Here is a 14,148-nt window from a genome sequence, read left to right as displayed (position 1 = left end):
TGCTGTGAGGGCTTTTCACTAGTTGTGGGGAGCAAAGGCTACCCTGTAGCTGCAGTGTGGAAGCTTCTCAATGAAGCGGCTTCTCCTGCTGTGGAGCATGGCTCCAGGGTGCGCGTGCTCAGTAGTCGTGGTTCCCGGGCTCCAGCGCACAGACTCAGTAGTTGCAGCTCACATGCTTAGTTGCTCTGTAGCATGTGGGATCTTCCTGGACCAGGGATCGAACAGTGTCTCCTGCATTGGCAAGCAGATTCTTCACCACTGAGCCAGGTGGGAAGCCCCGTGTTCTGTTTTCCCCAGATACAAACTGTTCAGTTCAGTTCAGTCGCTCAGTCATGTCCGACTCTTTGTGACCCCACGGACTGCAGCACGCCAGGCCTCCCTGTCCATCACCAACTCCTGGAATTCACTCAAACTCACGTCCATCGAATCGGTGATGCCATCCAGCCATCTCATCCTCTGTCATCCCCTTCTCCTCCTGCCCCCAATCCCTCCCAGCATCAGAGTCTTTTCTAGTGAGTCAACTCTTCACATGAGGTGGCCAAAGTACTGGAGTTTCAGCTTCAGCATCATTCCCTCCAAAGAAATCCCAGGGCTGATCTCCCTCAGAATGGACTGGTTGGATCTCCTTGCAGTCCAAGGGACTCTCAAGAGTCTTCTCTAACACCACAGTTCAAAAGCATCAATTCTTCAGTGCTCAGCCTTCTTCACAGTCCAACTCTCACATCCATACATGACCACAGGAAAAACCATAGCCTTGACTAGACGGACCTTAGTCGGCAGAGTAATCTCTCTGCTTTTGAATATGCTATCTAGGTTGGTCATAACTTTTCTTCCAAGGAGTAAGCGTCTTTTAATTTCATGGCTGCAATCACCATCTGCAGTGATTTGGGAGCCCCCAAAAATAAAGTCTGACACTGTTTCCACTGTTTCCCCATCTATTTCCCATGAAGTGATGGGACCAGATGCCATGATCTTCGTTTTCTGAATGTTGAGCTTTAAGCCAACTTTTTCACTCTCCTCTTTCACTTTCATCAAGAGGCTTTTTAGTCCCTCTTCACTTTCTGCCATAAGGGTGGTGTCATCTGCATAGCTGAGGTTATTGATATTTCTCCTGGCAATCTTGATTCCAGCTTGTGTTTCTTCCAGTCCAGCGTTTCTCATGATGTACTCTGCATAGAAGTTAAATAAGCAGGGTGACAATATACAGCCTTGATGTACTCCTTTTCTTATTTGGAACCAGTCTGTTGTTCCATGTCCAGTTCTAACTGTGGCTTCCTGACCTGCATACAGGTTTCTCAAGAGGCAGGTCAGGTGGTCTGGTATTCCCATCTCTCTCAGAATTTTCCACAGTTTATTGTGATCCACACAGTCAAAGGCTTTGGCAGAGTCAATAAAGCAGAAATAGATGTTTTTCTGGAACTCTCTTGCTTTTTCCATGATCCAGCGGATGTTGGCAATTTGATCTTTGGTTCCTCTGCCTTTTCTAAAACCAACCTGAACATCAGGGAGTTCACGGTTCACGTATTGCTGAAGCCTGGCTTGGAGAATTTTGAGCATTACTTTGCTAGCGTGTGAGATGAGTGCAATTGTGCAGTAGTTTGAGCATTCTTTGGCCTTGCCTTTCTGTGGGATTGGAATGAAAACTGAGCTTTTCCAGTCCTGTGGCCACTGCTGAGTTTTCCAAATTTGCTGGCATATTGAGTGCAGCACTTTCACAGCATCATCTTTCAGGATTTGAACTAGCTCAACTGGAATTCCATCACCTCCACTAGCTTTGTTCATAGCCATGCTTTCCAAGGCCCACTTGACTTCACATTCCAGGATGTCTGGCTCTAGATTAGTGATCACACCATCATGATTATCTGGGTTGTGAAGATCTTTTTTGTACAGTTCTTTGCAAATGTTCCTTTTGGGGAAAATTGCCCCTGGTTGAGTGGCTTGGCCAGAGACACTGATTTCCAGATCACCTTAATCCACTGAGTCATTGTGATGGTTCAAACCTAAGTGAATATGCCCTGTAAAAGAGTACCTATTTCTATTTCATCTTACTTTTAGGATAAAGGTATTTTGATGTTCATTTCAAAAACTTTGGTGTTCTCTAGAGCCTCCCCTTCCCATCTTAGCAGGCAGGTATCGACAAACATGAGCAGCAGGCCAAATCTGCAATGTCATTTATGATTGTAAATGAGGCTTTACTGGAACACACCTCCACTCATTCATTTATATATTGTCTATTGTGTGTGTGTGTGTGTGTGTGTGTGTGCTAAACAGCAGGCTTGAATAGTTGTGACAGAGATCAGATAGCCTGAAAAGTCCAGAATATTTACTGTCTGATCCTTTGCAGAAAAAGTTTGCCAACCCTTGATGTAAATCTTTAGCCTCTATTTAATTATACTTTTATATAAATTGTAGTTCTTGGAGACACCGTGACAGAACGACAAGGGTGTTCTCCAAGGGATTATAGTCTTCATGCATTCATATTCAATCTTCTCCAGGGGGACAGAAAGTAGAAAGTAAACAGATAGTTGTCTTTCATTCTGTCCCCCAAGTATCATTATTAACTTAATGTAGCCTCTCCCTGCTGCCCCTCTGCAATTGAGGGTCTGTTGATTTGTCACAGTCTCTGCTGGGGGTGGACTGGGAAGAGAATTTCCAGCAACTGTCAATAGTGTATTCATAAGTGTCATTGTCTTTTTTGGCCCATTTTATTTTGGCCATTATTGTACCCAAACCCTTGTCCCTCAGCTTCCCAACCTTTATTCCCTCCCCAGGAAAAGCTGGACTAATGTATGAGAGCATCTTCTCCCAAATTCCCCATTCTCTTCACTTTTTCTTTAATACATTCAATAAACTCAGGGAAATCAGTCCTGAATATTCCTTGGAAGGACTGATGCTGAAGCTGAAGCTCCAATACTTTGTCCACCTGGTGCAAAGAACTGATTCATTGGAAAAGACCCTGATACCAGGAAAGATTGAAGGCAGAAGCAGAAAGGGATGACAGAGGATGAGATGGTTGGATGGCATCATCAGCTCGATGGACATAAGTCTGAGCAAGCCCTGGGAGTTGGTGAAGCACAGGGAAGCCTAGGGTGCTGCAGTCCATGGGGTCATAAAGAGTCAGACACAACTGAGAGACCGAACTGAACTAAAACTCAGGCTGGGGTGAAACATCCTTTCAAGAGATTCCATCCTGGAATATTACTCAGCTATCAAAAAGAATGAAACAATGTCATTTGCAGCAACATAAATGAACCTAGAGGTCATCGTACTAAGGAAAGTAAGTCAGAAAGAGAAGGACAAATACTGTGTGATATTGTTTATATGTGGAATCTAAATTACAACACAAACAACCATATCTACAAAACAGAAACAGACAGACATGGAGGATTGACTTGTGGCTGCCTAGGGGGAGACAGGGTGGGGGATATCTATGTCTATACATATGTATCTATATATACAAGTATCTGAGTCACTTTGCTGTACAGAAGAAATTAACACTATATTGCTATATTAACATTATTTACTATAATAAATCAACTATACTTCAATAAAATAAAAAAAAAAAAAAGGAAAAGAAAAAAAGAAATTCCATCCTGAAAGTTCAGTCCCTTTTGTGTGGTATACGTGCCAGGCTGTTTTCAGTCCAGCCTTGTCTCCCTCAAAGCAAGTCCAGGTGCTTAGAATGTATTAGTTGAGGAAGGGGGTGATAATCCATTTCCCTTCTTTCTTTTTAAACATTTATTTATTTGGCTGCTTTGGTCTTAGTTGTGGCATGCAGTTATCTTTGTTTCGGCACATGGGCTCTCTAGTTGCTCATGGGCTTAGTTGCTCCACAGCATGTGGGATCTTAGTTCCCTGACCAGGGGTTGAACCCCATGGGTCTCAAATTTATTGCTTCTCTGGAATTCCCTGAGTTGGAAGGTGGATTCTTAACCACTGGACCACAGGGAAGGCCCTAACTCTTTGGCCTTGACTAAACAGACTCTCATTGCAGCTCAGTAGGCTCCGATCCATCTCTCCCAAGTCCTCCCCACCCCCTACTGTGCCTGTCCTTGATTCATGATATGGTCATGAGGCCTTGAAGGCTGCCCCCAAGCAGGTTGGATGCAGTGCAACGTCTGATTGAGATTTCTCCTTGAGCTCAAATATGGGATCAGTTTGCCCAGTGAGTGCAACAGATTGTCAGTAGGGATTGTCCAGATGTGAACACAGTGCTACCTTAAGGCCTTCATTAGGGCATGTAGTATTGTATTCTGTGCCCCTTCAGCCTCCACCGCTTCACGCCTGGTAGGGACAATGCTGCCTGCCTCCATGCTTGGATGAGGTTACTCCTTCCTGACTCATCCTGGCAGGCACTGAGCCTTGAGAAGAGCACATGAGTGGCCTGAAGCTTAAGCTCCATGAATTTCATGGTAAATTAGCCTTTGCAGCCAAGCTCAAACTCTACTTGCGAGTCAGATCATGTTGGGGAGAGTGGTCTCAAATTTATTGCTTCTCTGGAATTCCCTGGTGGCCCAGTGATTGGGACTCCATGCTTTCATTGTGGAGGGCTTGGGTTCAGTCCCTGGTCAGGGAACTAGGATCCCATAAGCCCCAGAGTGTGGCCAAAAGAAAAAAATATCTATTGCTACCCAATATCTTTCTAAAAGTGGACTAAGAAAAACAATAGTGTGGAGCCTTATGGGGAAAAGGGGAGGGGTATATCCATTTTTCCTTCTGGATCCTTTTTTTCTTTGATAGTCAATTTTATGATGTCTCGTAGTCTCCCTCACGGTTCTGCCATACTCTATTACTCTTATATCTTCTATGCTCTGTTTTCCTTATATCAGCTAAATTTATTTTTTAAAATACAATGTGTTATGAGTCTTGGTGAGCTGCCTTAAACCCTTCTGAAACTAGGTTGAGTAGAAATAAATAAATAATGAATAAGCTAGCTTGAACTCAGTCTTCATAATAAAATTGTTTTTATTATTCATTTATTTTATATTTTTACTTTTGGCCGCACTAGGTCTTTGTTGCTGTACGCAGGCTTTCTCTAGTTACGGTGCATGGGGTTCTCATTGCTGTGACTTCTGTTGTTGTGGAGCACGGGGTTGTCCCAGGCTATGGGGGATCTTTGAGGACCAGGGATAGAAACTGTGTCCCTTGCATTGGTAGCTGGATACTTAACCACTGGACCACCAGGGAAGTCCCCTGAATTATTTATTTTTTTAATAGAGTAACATGCTGCTTGGAATGTGGAAAGGGTGAAAAGGGGCTTTGGAGACTCAAGGTCACCTCCTTGGTTCATTAGCTTCATGGTTGGGGACCTGGCACATCCTGTTCTGCCCCCGTGGCTGAAAGGTAGTGAAGTGGGACACGTGGGAACTAAATACAAGTAGAGCTGCCAAGAATTTACTTAAAAGAATAGTCTCATCTCAGAGAAGCCATCTCCCACTTTCTCCTAATAGCATCAAGGAGGAGGTTCATCTGAACCTTTCTTCGAGCTTTACTTGCTTCTCCAGATGACTAAAAAAGATGGTAAGAGCAGTAGTGAGATCTCCAGGAGAGGCTATATTCATGCCTTAGCCTGTACCCTGGAATAAAATTAGAGGTGATTCAGTTATATATATAAATATATATAACTTCCAATTTCTCAGTTCAGTTCAGTCACTCAGTCATGTCCGACTCTTTGCAACCCCATGGACTGCAGCACTCCAGGCTTCCCTGTCCATCACCAACTCCCAGAGCTTACACAAACTCCTGTCCATCAAGTTGGTGATGCCATCCAACAATCTCATCCTCTGTCATCCCCTTCTCCTCCTGCCTTCAGTCTTTCCCAGCATCAGGGTCTTTTCCAATGAGTCAGTTCTTCACATCAGGTGGTCAAAGTATTGGAGTTTCAGCTTCAGCATCAGTCCTTCCAATTCTAAATTTCTTATATATATATATGGTGATGTTGGGGCTTCCCTTGTGGCTCAGCTGGAAGAATCTGCCTGCAATGTGGGAGACCTGGGTTTGATTCTTGGGTTGGGAAGATCCCTTGGAAAAGGGAAAGGCTACCCACTCCAGTATTCTGGCCTGGAGTCTAAGCCACCAGGGAAGCCCATGTATATGTATATAAAACACACACACACACACACACACACACACACACACACATTCTTTTTCATTATGGTTTATCACAGGATAGTGAATACAGCTCTCTGTGCTGTACAGTAGGATGACTTCCCTGATAGCTCAGTTGGTATAGAATCTGCCTGTAATGCAGGACACCCAGTTTTGATTCCTGGGTTGGGAAGATTCGATGGAGAAGGGATGGGTTACCCACTCCAGTATTCTGGCCTGGAGACTTCCATAGACTGTATAGACTATGGGGTTGCAAAGAGTCAGACATGACTGAGTGACTTTCACCTAACTACAGTAGGACATTGTTGTATATCCATGCTGTACATAATCGTTTGCACCTGCTACCCCCAAACTCTCATTCTGTCTCTTCCTCACCCTACATTCTCTTTACTCTTAGTTTTGCTCTTTTGGAGTATAATTTCTTTGGTATTCAATCATTACCATCTCCATGGAGAATACCTTGTTAGCATTCTTTCACGTTATTTAAATGATGGGGATCTGAGAAGTACAGCCTTCTTCCTTGTTCTCCAGCTTTGATCTTTCTAGCTTCCCTCAGTCTTGCCCATTGCTTCCATTACAGTGTTCATAAACACTGTTTATACTATCATGCTTTTCTAAAATTTTCTGAGTCACTGAAAAGGAACATTTCTCACTTTTGAAATGCAAATTATGAGTACATGGGATGCATTATCCTTCTGTAGTATTTAAGTTAATCTCTTTCTTGGAAGCCTTATCAAATATAGGCTTTTTATTATACATCTACTTTAGTACAGTGACTTTCAGGTGAGCAGACTACTCTCTCTGTACTTCCTATCTCCTTGACCCTGGACTTGGTTTGTTATTTGCTTTGGTCAAGTTTGAAATGTGCTTGTAGAATTGAATTTCCTCCTTTGACTTCTGCTTTTTTTCCATGAGAAGAATGTTTCTTGAGAAACCACTGGTCCCAGAAGAACGAGAGATGTATAGACCAAAGTGGACCCTCCCTTCAGCCTGGATTCAAGCTCAGCTAAACCCAGTTTAGGTAGTTGGACGTTTGTGTTTCTGCTGAAGTGTGAGAGAGAAACTTTTATTGTTGTTTGCCACTGAGATTTTCTTGGTGAGGCATTATGTTGCTCAGCAATGTTGACTAAACCACTCATGCAAAAATTATGACTTAAACATTACATACACACACAGTATATGATAGTAGGAGAAGGGAAAGAACTCAAATAAATAGACCCATATATAATATTAATGATATTTATATTTATCCATGATACAGCAAGAAGGAGAATGTTATGGTCCTCTTTTCGGACCAGAATGTTGTGGCTGATACTAATGATTTTTTCCTCATGCTATTCACCCACATGCCCTTTGCTTTCATCCAACAATGTATCAGCAGGTTTGTGTGTGCTTTTTAAAAAAAAAACCTGGTAGAATTCTCATTCCAAATTCTCATATCTGCTGTCTTTATTGGTTGTTGTAATCTTCTATTACATTAGACCTAGAAGTTTCCTGTGTTCTAAATCTAATTCTTACCTTTGTAGTTTAGTAGCAGTAGGCTACCCACTCCAGTATTCTTGCCTGGAGAATTCCATGGACAGAGGACCCTTGTGGGCTGTAGCCCATGGAGTTGCAAAGAGTTGGACATGACTGAACAACTTAGCACAGCAGTCCTATTTCTTTTTTATAATAGTGAGTGACCACTACAGTCAACAGGGAAACCCTTCTTGATTTGTTTACTGAAATGAGGAGCATGAAACGGTCACTTGGCAGTTTTACCCCTTCATCCAAGTACAGCGTTTGTGAGCCTTGGTGGAGGAATTCCACCCTGGGATGTTAAAAAAAAACCCCACAACACCCAAGTTGGTAGATCACAGTGGCTATTGCTGGAGACGTTCTTGGATCCTTAGAAGAAAGATCTGTGTTAAGACACAAGGGAAAGCTCTCGCCTTCTGATATGGGCTGTTCTGTGTCTGTGGAGCATGTTTCTCCCAGAGCCATCCTTACCTTATAAGATGACCCACATTGTGTTTGTGGAATGTGTGTTTCTCCAAATAAACCCACTCTTTACCTAAAAACAGAAACTCGAAGGAGAACTAGGAATCCTGGATTGATGAGTCTTTGGAAGCCTTTCAGTCTATCCTTCCTCAAGGTATGTCCACAAACAATGGGGGGCACTGGTCAAAGGGGCCTTTTTCATTTCCAGACTGCAGCCTTCTCTAATGGGGTGACGTGCTTAGAGGCTAAGTCCTTCTGTAACTGCCCCTGGCAACACACAAGGAGTCCAGAGCTGGCAGTCTTCTTGCTGAAGTTCTTCCTAAATGTCTCAAGCCTGGCTACTTCTCTGTTACTTCCTTGGCTCACAAGAAATCTGGGGCTTCCAAGTCCTTTCAGACTCAGAAAGGCAGTTTTCTTCCATTGCGTCTCACTGTCTAGGTGAAACAGAGCAGGACCCTATGGTCCTTCCACCAGTGTCCTCTGCCTGCCTTTTGTCTGTGGAAAACTTTAGTCAAAGAATAAGTTTAACCAGAGAAATGAGAGCATGTGGAAACAAAGTAAAACTGTCCAGTGAGACCAAATGATGAAAATGTACTCATGAAGCATAGTCAAGGATCTTTAGCTCCTTCTCAAAGAATATAGATAATATTCTGAGCCATGTCCTGTGAGCTATCTATAAGACAGCTCACTAAAACAGCAGGTGGAAGAAGTCAACTACATGAGGACAGACTGTACCCACGACATCAGCTGCTACAATTCTGAGAATTGGTCTCCAAGAAATTTGAACAAATGGACCCTGGAACTGAAGATTGCTGCTGCTGCTAAGTCACTTCAGTTGTGTCCGACTTTCTGCGACCCCATGGACTGTAGCCCCCCTGCAAGCTCCTTTGTCCATGGGATTCTCCAGGCAAGGATACTGAAGTGGCTTGTCATGCTCTCCTCTAGGGCATCTTCCCTATCCAGGGATTGAACCTGTGTCTCCAGCATTGGCAGGCAGATTCTTTACCATTAGCACCATCGGGAAAGTCCTGGAACTGAAGATTAACTGCACCTAAAACAATCAAGAATGACACTGGTCAGACCACTGATGACCAGTCTGAAGATGACTGTCAGAGATCACTGTGCTGTTTGTGCCTGTAGCCCCTCACCCCGCCCTGTGACCACCCTCCCACCCCCGCCACTTCTGTCTATAAAATTTCTTGCTCCACTGGTTGCCAGTGGCAGGGGGGGAAGTCAGCCTTTAGACTGATGTCCACCCTCCCCCTGAGATGTCAGCATCTGAAATAAAGCAAACTTCCCTTCCCACCAACCTGGCCTGTTTATTGGCTTTTGAGCAGTGAGCAGCTGGACGCCTTTTAGTAACATAGGCAAGAGCCTAATGCCTCCCAACTTCAGGGAACACATCTCAATCTCTCCCAAGCACTCTTTCATACTCTGCTTGGATAGCAGCAGTGGCAGGGAGTCTCATGTCTCTGTAGGTCAGTGTGGGCCTGGAATCTCTTCCCTTCCAGTACAAGTCTTAATACATCTATGAATGGTTAGTTTTTTAAAAAAGTCTCTGACCTGGAGTGCTGGAGGGAAACACAGCATTCTATATCTACAATATCCCTTCCAAAAACATATTCATGAACCCTGTCTATATTAAAGCTCTAAACTTCTCTCTGATGGCTGAAGTTGAGTGATGGTCACTGGACCATCTGACCACTTCTAAATGGCTTCCTCTTCAGATATTTAATAATTCTCTTTAGAATGAATGGGCACTCTTCAATGACTGTCTTTTTTAAAAAATTGAAGTATGATTGACCTGTATGTAGGTCAAGAAACAACAGTCAGAACCGGACATGGAACACTGGACTGGTTTCAAATTGGGAAAGGAGTACGTCAAGGCTGTATATTGTCACCCTGCTTATTTAACTTCTATGCAGAGTACATCATGCGAAATGCTGGGCTGGATGAAACACAAGCTGGAATCAAGATAGCCAGAAGAAATATCAATAACCTCAGATGTGCAGATGACATCACCTTATGGCAGAAAATGGAGAGGAACTAAAGAGCCTCTTGATGAAAGTGAAAGAGGAGAGTGAAAAAGTTGGCTTAAAGCTCAACATTCAGAAAACGAAGATCATGGCATCTGGTCCCATCACTTCATGGCAAATAGATGGGGAAACAGTGGAAACAGTGACAGACTTTATTTTCCTGGGCTCCAAAATCACTGCAGATGGTGACTGCAGCCATGAAATTAAAAGATGCTTGCTCCTTGGAAAAAAAGCTATGACCAACCTAGACAGCATATTAAAAAGCAGAGACGTTACTTTGCCAACAAAGGTCCGTCTAGTCAAGGCTATGATTCTTCCAGTAGTCATCTATGGATGTGAGAGTTGGACTAGAAAGAAAGCTTAGTTCTGAAGAATTGATACTTTTGAACCGTGGTGTTGGAGAAGACTCTTGAGAGTCCCTTGGACCGCAAGGAGATTCAACCAGTCCATCCTAAAGGAGATCAGTCCTGGGTGTTCATTGGAAGGATTGATGTTGAAGCTGAAACTCCAATACTTCGGCCACCTGATGCAAAGAGTTGACTCATTTGAAAAGACCCTGATGCTGGGAAAGATTGAGGGCAGGAGGAGAAGGGGACGACAGAGGATGAGATGGTTGGATGGCATCACAGACTTAATGGACATGAGTTTGAGCAACCTCTGGGAGGTGTTCAAGGACAGGGAAGCCTGGTGTGCTGCAGTCCATGGGGTCGTGAAGAGTTGGACACAACTGAGTGACTGAACAGCAACAACATAACTGACCTACAACACTATGTTGGTTCCAGGTGTATAACATAGTGCCTCAACATTTCTATACATCACAAAGTGATCAGTCTAGTTACCATCTGTCACATACACAGTTTCTACCAAACCATTGAGATTATTCCATACTTTACAGTTTACCTTTGAGATTCATTTATTTTGTAACTGGGAATTTATACCTTTTATCTTCTCCATCTATTCCACTCATTCTCCCAATGCCCTCCTTTCTGGCAACCCCCTGTTTGTTCTGTATATCTATGAGTCTGTTTCTGTTTTGTTTCATTGGTTTATTTGTTTTTAGTTTAATTTTATTATTTCTTCTTCCAGTTTTATCAGGATATAATTGACATGCACCACTGTATAAGTTTAAGGGGTACAGCAGAATGATTTGACTTACATACATCATAAAATGATTAGCACACTAACCTTGGTGATGATCCATCATCTCATATAGATACTAAATTAAATGAATAGAAAAAAGATTTTGTCTTATAATGAGAACTCTTGATTTAATCTCTTAGCAACTTTCATATATAACATAAGGTGTTAATTATATTTATCATGTTATACATTATACCCCTAGTAATTATTTATTTTGTAGCTGGAGGATTGTACATTTTGACTTTATATGTATATACTTGGCTGTGCTGGGTCCTCTCTAGTTGCCGTGTGTGGGGGCTACTCTCTACTGGTGGTATAAGGGCTCTAGGATTTATGGGCTCAGTTGTTGTGTTTTTTGCCAGCTTAACCACCCCAAGATATGTGGAATCTTCCCAAACCAGAGGCCAAACCCACGTCCCCAGCATTGGTAGGTAAATTCTTAATCACTGGATCACCAGGGAAGTTTGATAGCTGTCGTTTGAATGGGTCAAACTTCATATGAGAGGACCAGCTCACTAGGTCAACTTGGACACACCTGGTCAACTCAGGTGATAAAGGAGACTGCAGAGTTTTCTGAACAATGTTTCTAGGTCACAGGCAGGATTTATCAGGGATCCACAAGTAAAGAAGGGTGTCACATAAGAGAGGAGTAGGATATAGAATTGTCATACATGTATCTTGGGAAAAGTTCATCTGGAGGAGATGTGATTGGGGCAACATTGAATCGTGGGACTAGGTGACCACAAATTTCCAAGTTGTTAACATTTACATGGGACTCGAAGAGAGAAGCAACATCTTTCTTAGTTGCTGGAGGTTTAATAGAGAAATCGAGATCATTGTTAAATTAGCTGAGCTTTTATTTGGTTTAATCACACAGTCTTTCAGGGATGGAGTGTTTTTCATAGATATGCCTTGTTCCATCTTAGAAGCTATTTCAAACATCAGACACACGAGAGCTAACGTATATGGAACCTAGAGAAAAATTTTTTAAGAAACATAAAGTTTAAGGTAGAATGTACACTTTGATTCCTTTATAAAACAAGAATTTTGGGCAAACAAGGAATTGGGATTACTGAATAATAATAGTCACATTTTCCTTAGACTCTCTGCCAGGCACTGTGGCGTGTGCTTTTATCTGTCTCATCTCATTTTGTCTCGTGACACAATTCACCCATTTACTGATGAAGAGGTTGGAGCCCTGAAGACTTGGAGATATCCAGTGTCACCAGGTCAGTAAGCGCAGAGCTGGGCTGAGTCCCACAGCAGCCAGGACCCCTAGCCCTTACTCCCTCCTAGACCCCCTTATGAATGGGATATTTCCACACTTCTTTTTTGCTTGTTTTTCATTCTATTTCTATCTTCAAAATTAAATATAAATCAGTCTTTAAGGAAAAGAATTTGCAAAACACCTGAGTCCAGCAGACAAAAATTGAAACAGACAGCTCCATTTGAATGCTTCTGGGCTAGCCAGTGAAGATTTTCTTTGGGAGAAGAATTCATGAAATGTTAGGATTAGGCTGCACCTGGCCAGCCTGCTTCTCATCCTCATTTGAAGTCAGAATTATGTCCTCACTATGGGCTTCCTTGGTGGCTCAGATGGCAAAGAATCTGCCTGCAATGTGAGAGACCTGGGTTTGATCCCTGGGTCGGGAAGATCCTCTGAAGAAGGAAATGGCTACCCACTCCAGTATTCCTGCCTGGAGAATTCCATGGACAGAGGAGCTTGAGGGGTTACAATTCACAGGGCAGCAAAGAGTTGGACATGACTGATAAACTAACACTTTCATTTTTCACTATGTGCAAGGCATGGTGTTGGGTTTTGGGGTACCGTGGCATAGAAATCAGACACAGTTTCTACTTTTAGGAAACTCATTTTCTAGATAAAGAAAATACTAAGGTAAACAATTACAGTACAGTGTGATAAAGTAGAAGGTAGGACCAAGATAAGGTTCCATGAAAAGACAAGAGAACCATTCTGTCTGGGGTGAATTGGTGACGCTTCCATGGAGATCTTTTATTTAATACGAAACTTGAAACATGAGTGGGAGTTTGTTGAAAAGTGGGAGAAAGACATTCTGGGCAGAAAGAAGAGCTTGAGTTAGAGGTTAGTTGGAGAGAGAGTGGCTGGGGCATTGGCAAAAGACCAAGTTTAGTGAGGCAGGTTTCTAAGCCTGAAAGGGCTTAGAAAGGAGTTATGAAGCACGAGTTGACAGCTGGACGAAAGCATCAGTGGAAACATTCAGCGGAAATAGGAAGTGTGAGAATCTACTTAGCAGAAATGAACTAAATTGCCCACGGTGACAATCCTTTGGGCTTGTCACCCCAAGCCACAGGTTTGTAATCCAGCTCCACCACTGACCGGTTGGCTAACGCTGAGATTATTACTTTAACTCCACAATTCTCGGTTTGTCTATAAACTGTCTATTCTTGTTGCTGTGAGGACCCCGTGAGATGAAGGCATCATGGCTAAAAATGTTAGTTCTCATTGACAAAGTTGGAAGCCCTTGACAACACCCAGCAGAGTCCAGGTTTCCTGGAAGACTGTGACAGGATCTGCCTGGTCTATGCTATCCTCCATTCCCTGTCTCCACAGGAAGCTCGACACTGCCTTTTCTGGGAATAAGATCAGTATTTTTTTTCAGGCTCTCACTGGTACTACCATCTTCTACCTTGCCTGAAACTTCCCAGCCAACAATGGGGTCTCCACAGTAAGAACTGTCAGTTGAGGGGAACCATTCTGCAGAGGGCAGGCTGCAGAACTGGGAAGAGCAAACACTGTGACACAAGGATCTAACAGATCCGACAGTGAATGCTGCACGGGTCCTGGATTAGGTCACAGTGTTGGTGCATTGGTTGCTGGCCAGTGTGTGACTCGGGAAGTTAA

This window comes from Budorcas taxicolor, chromosome 13 (assembly GCF_023091745.1).
Source record: "Budorcas taxicolor isolate Tak-1 chromosome 13, Takin1.1, whole genome shotgun sequence".
In the NCBI taxonomy this organism is placed as follows: Eukaryota; Metazoa; Chordata; class Mammalia; order Artiodactyla; family Bovidae; genus Budorcas; species Budorcas taxicolor.
This window is presented reverse-complemented; position numbering follows the sequence as displayed.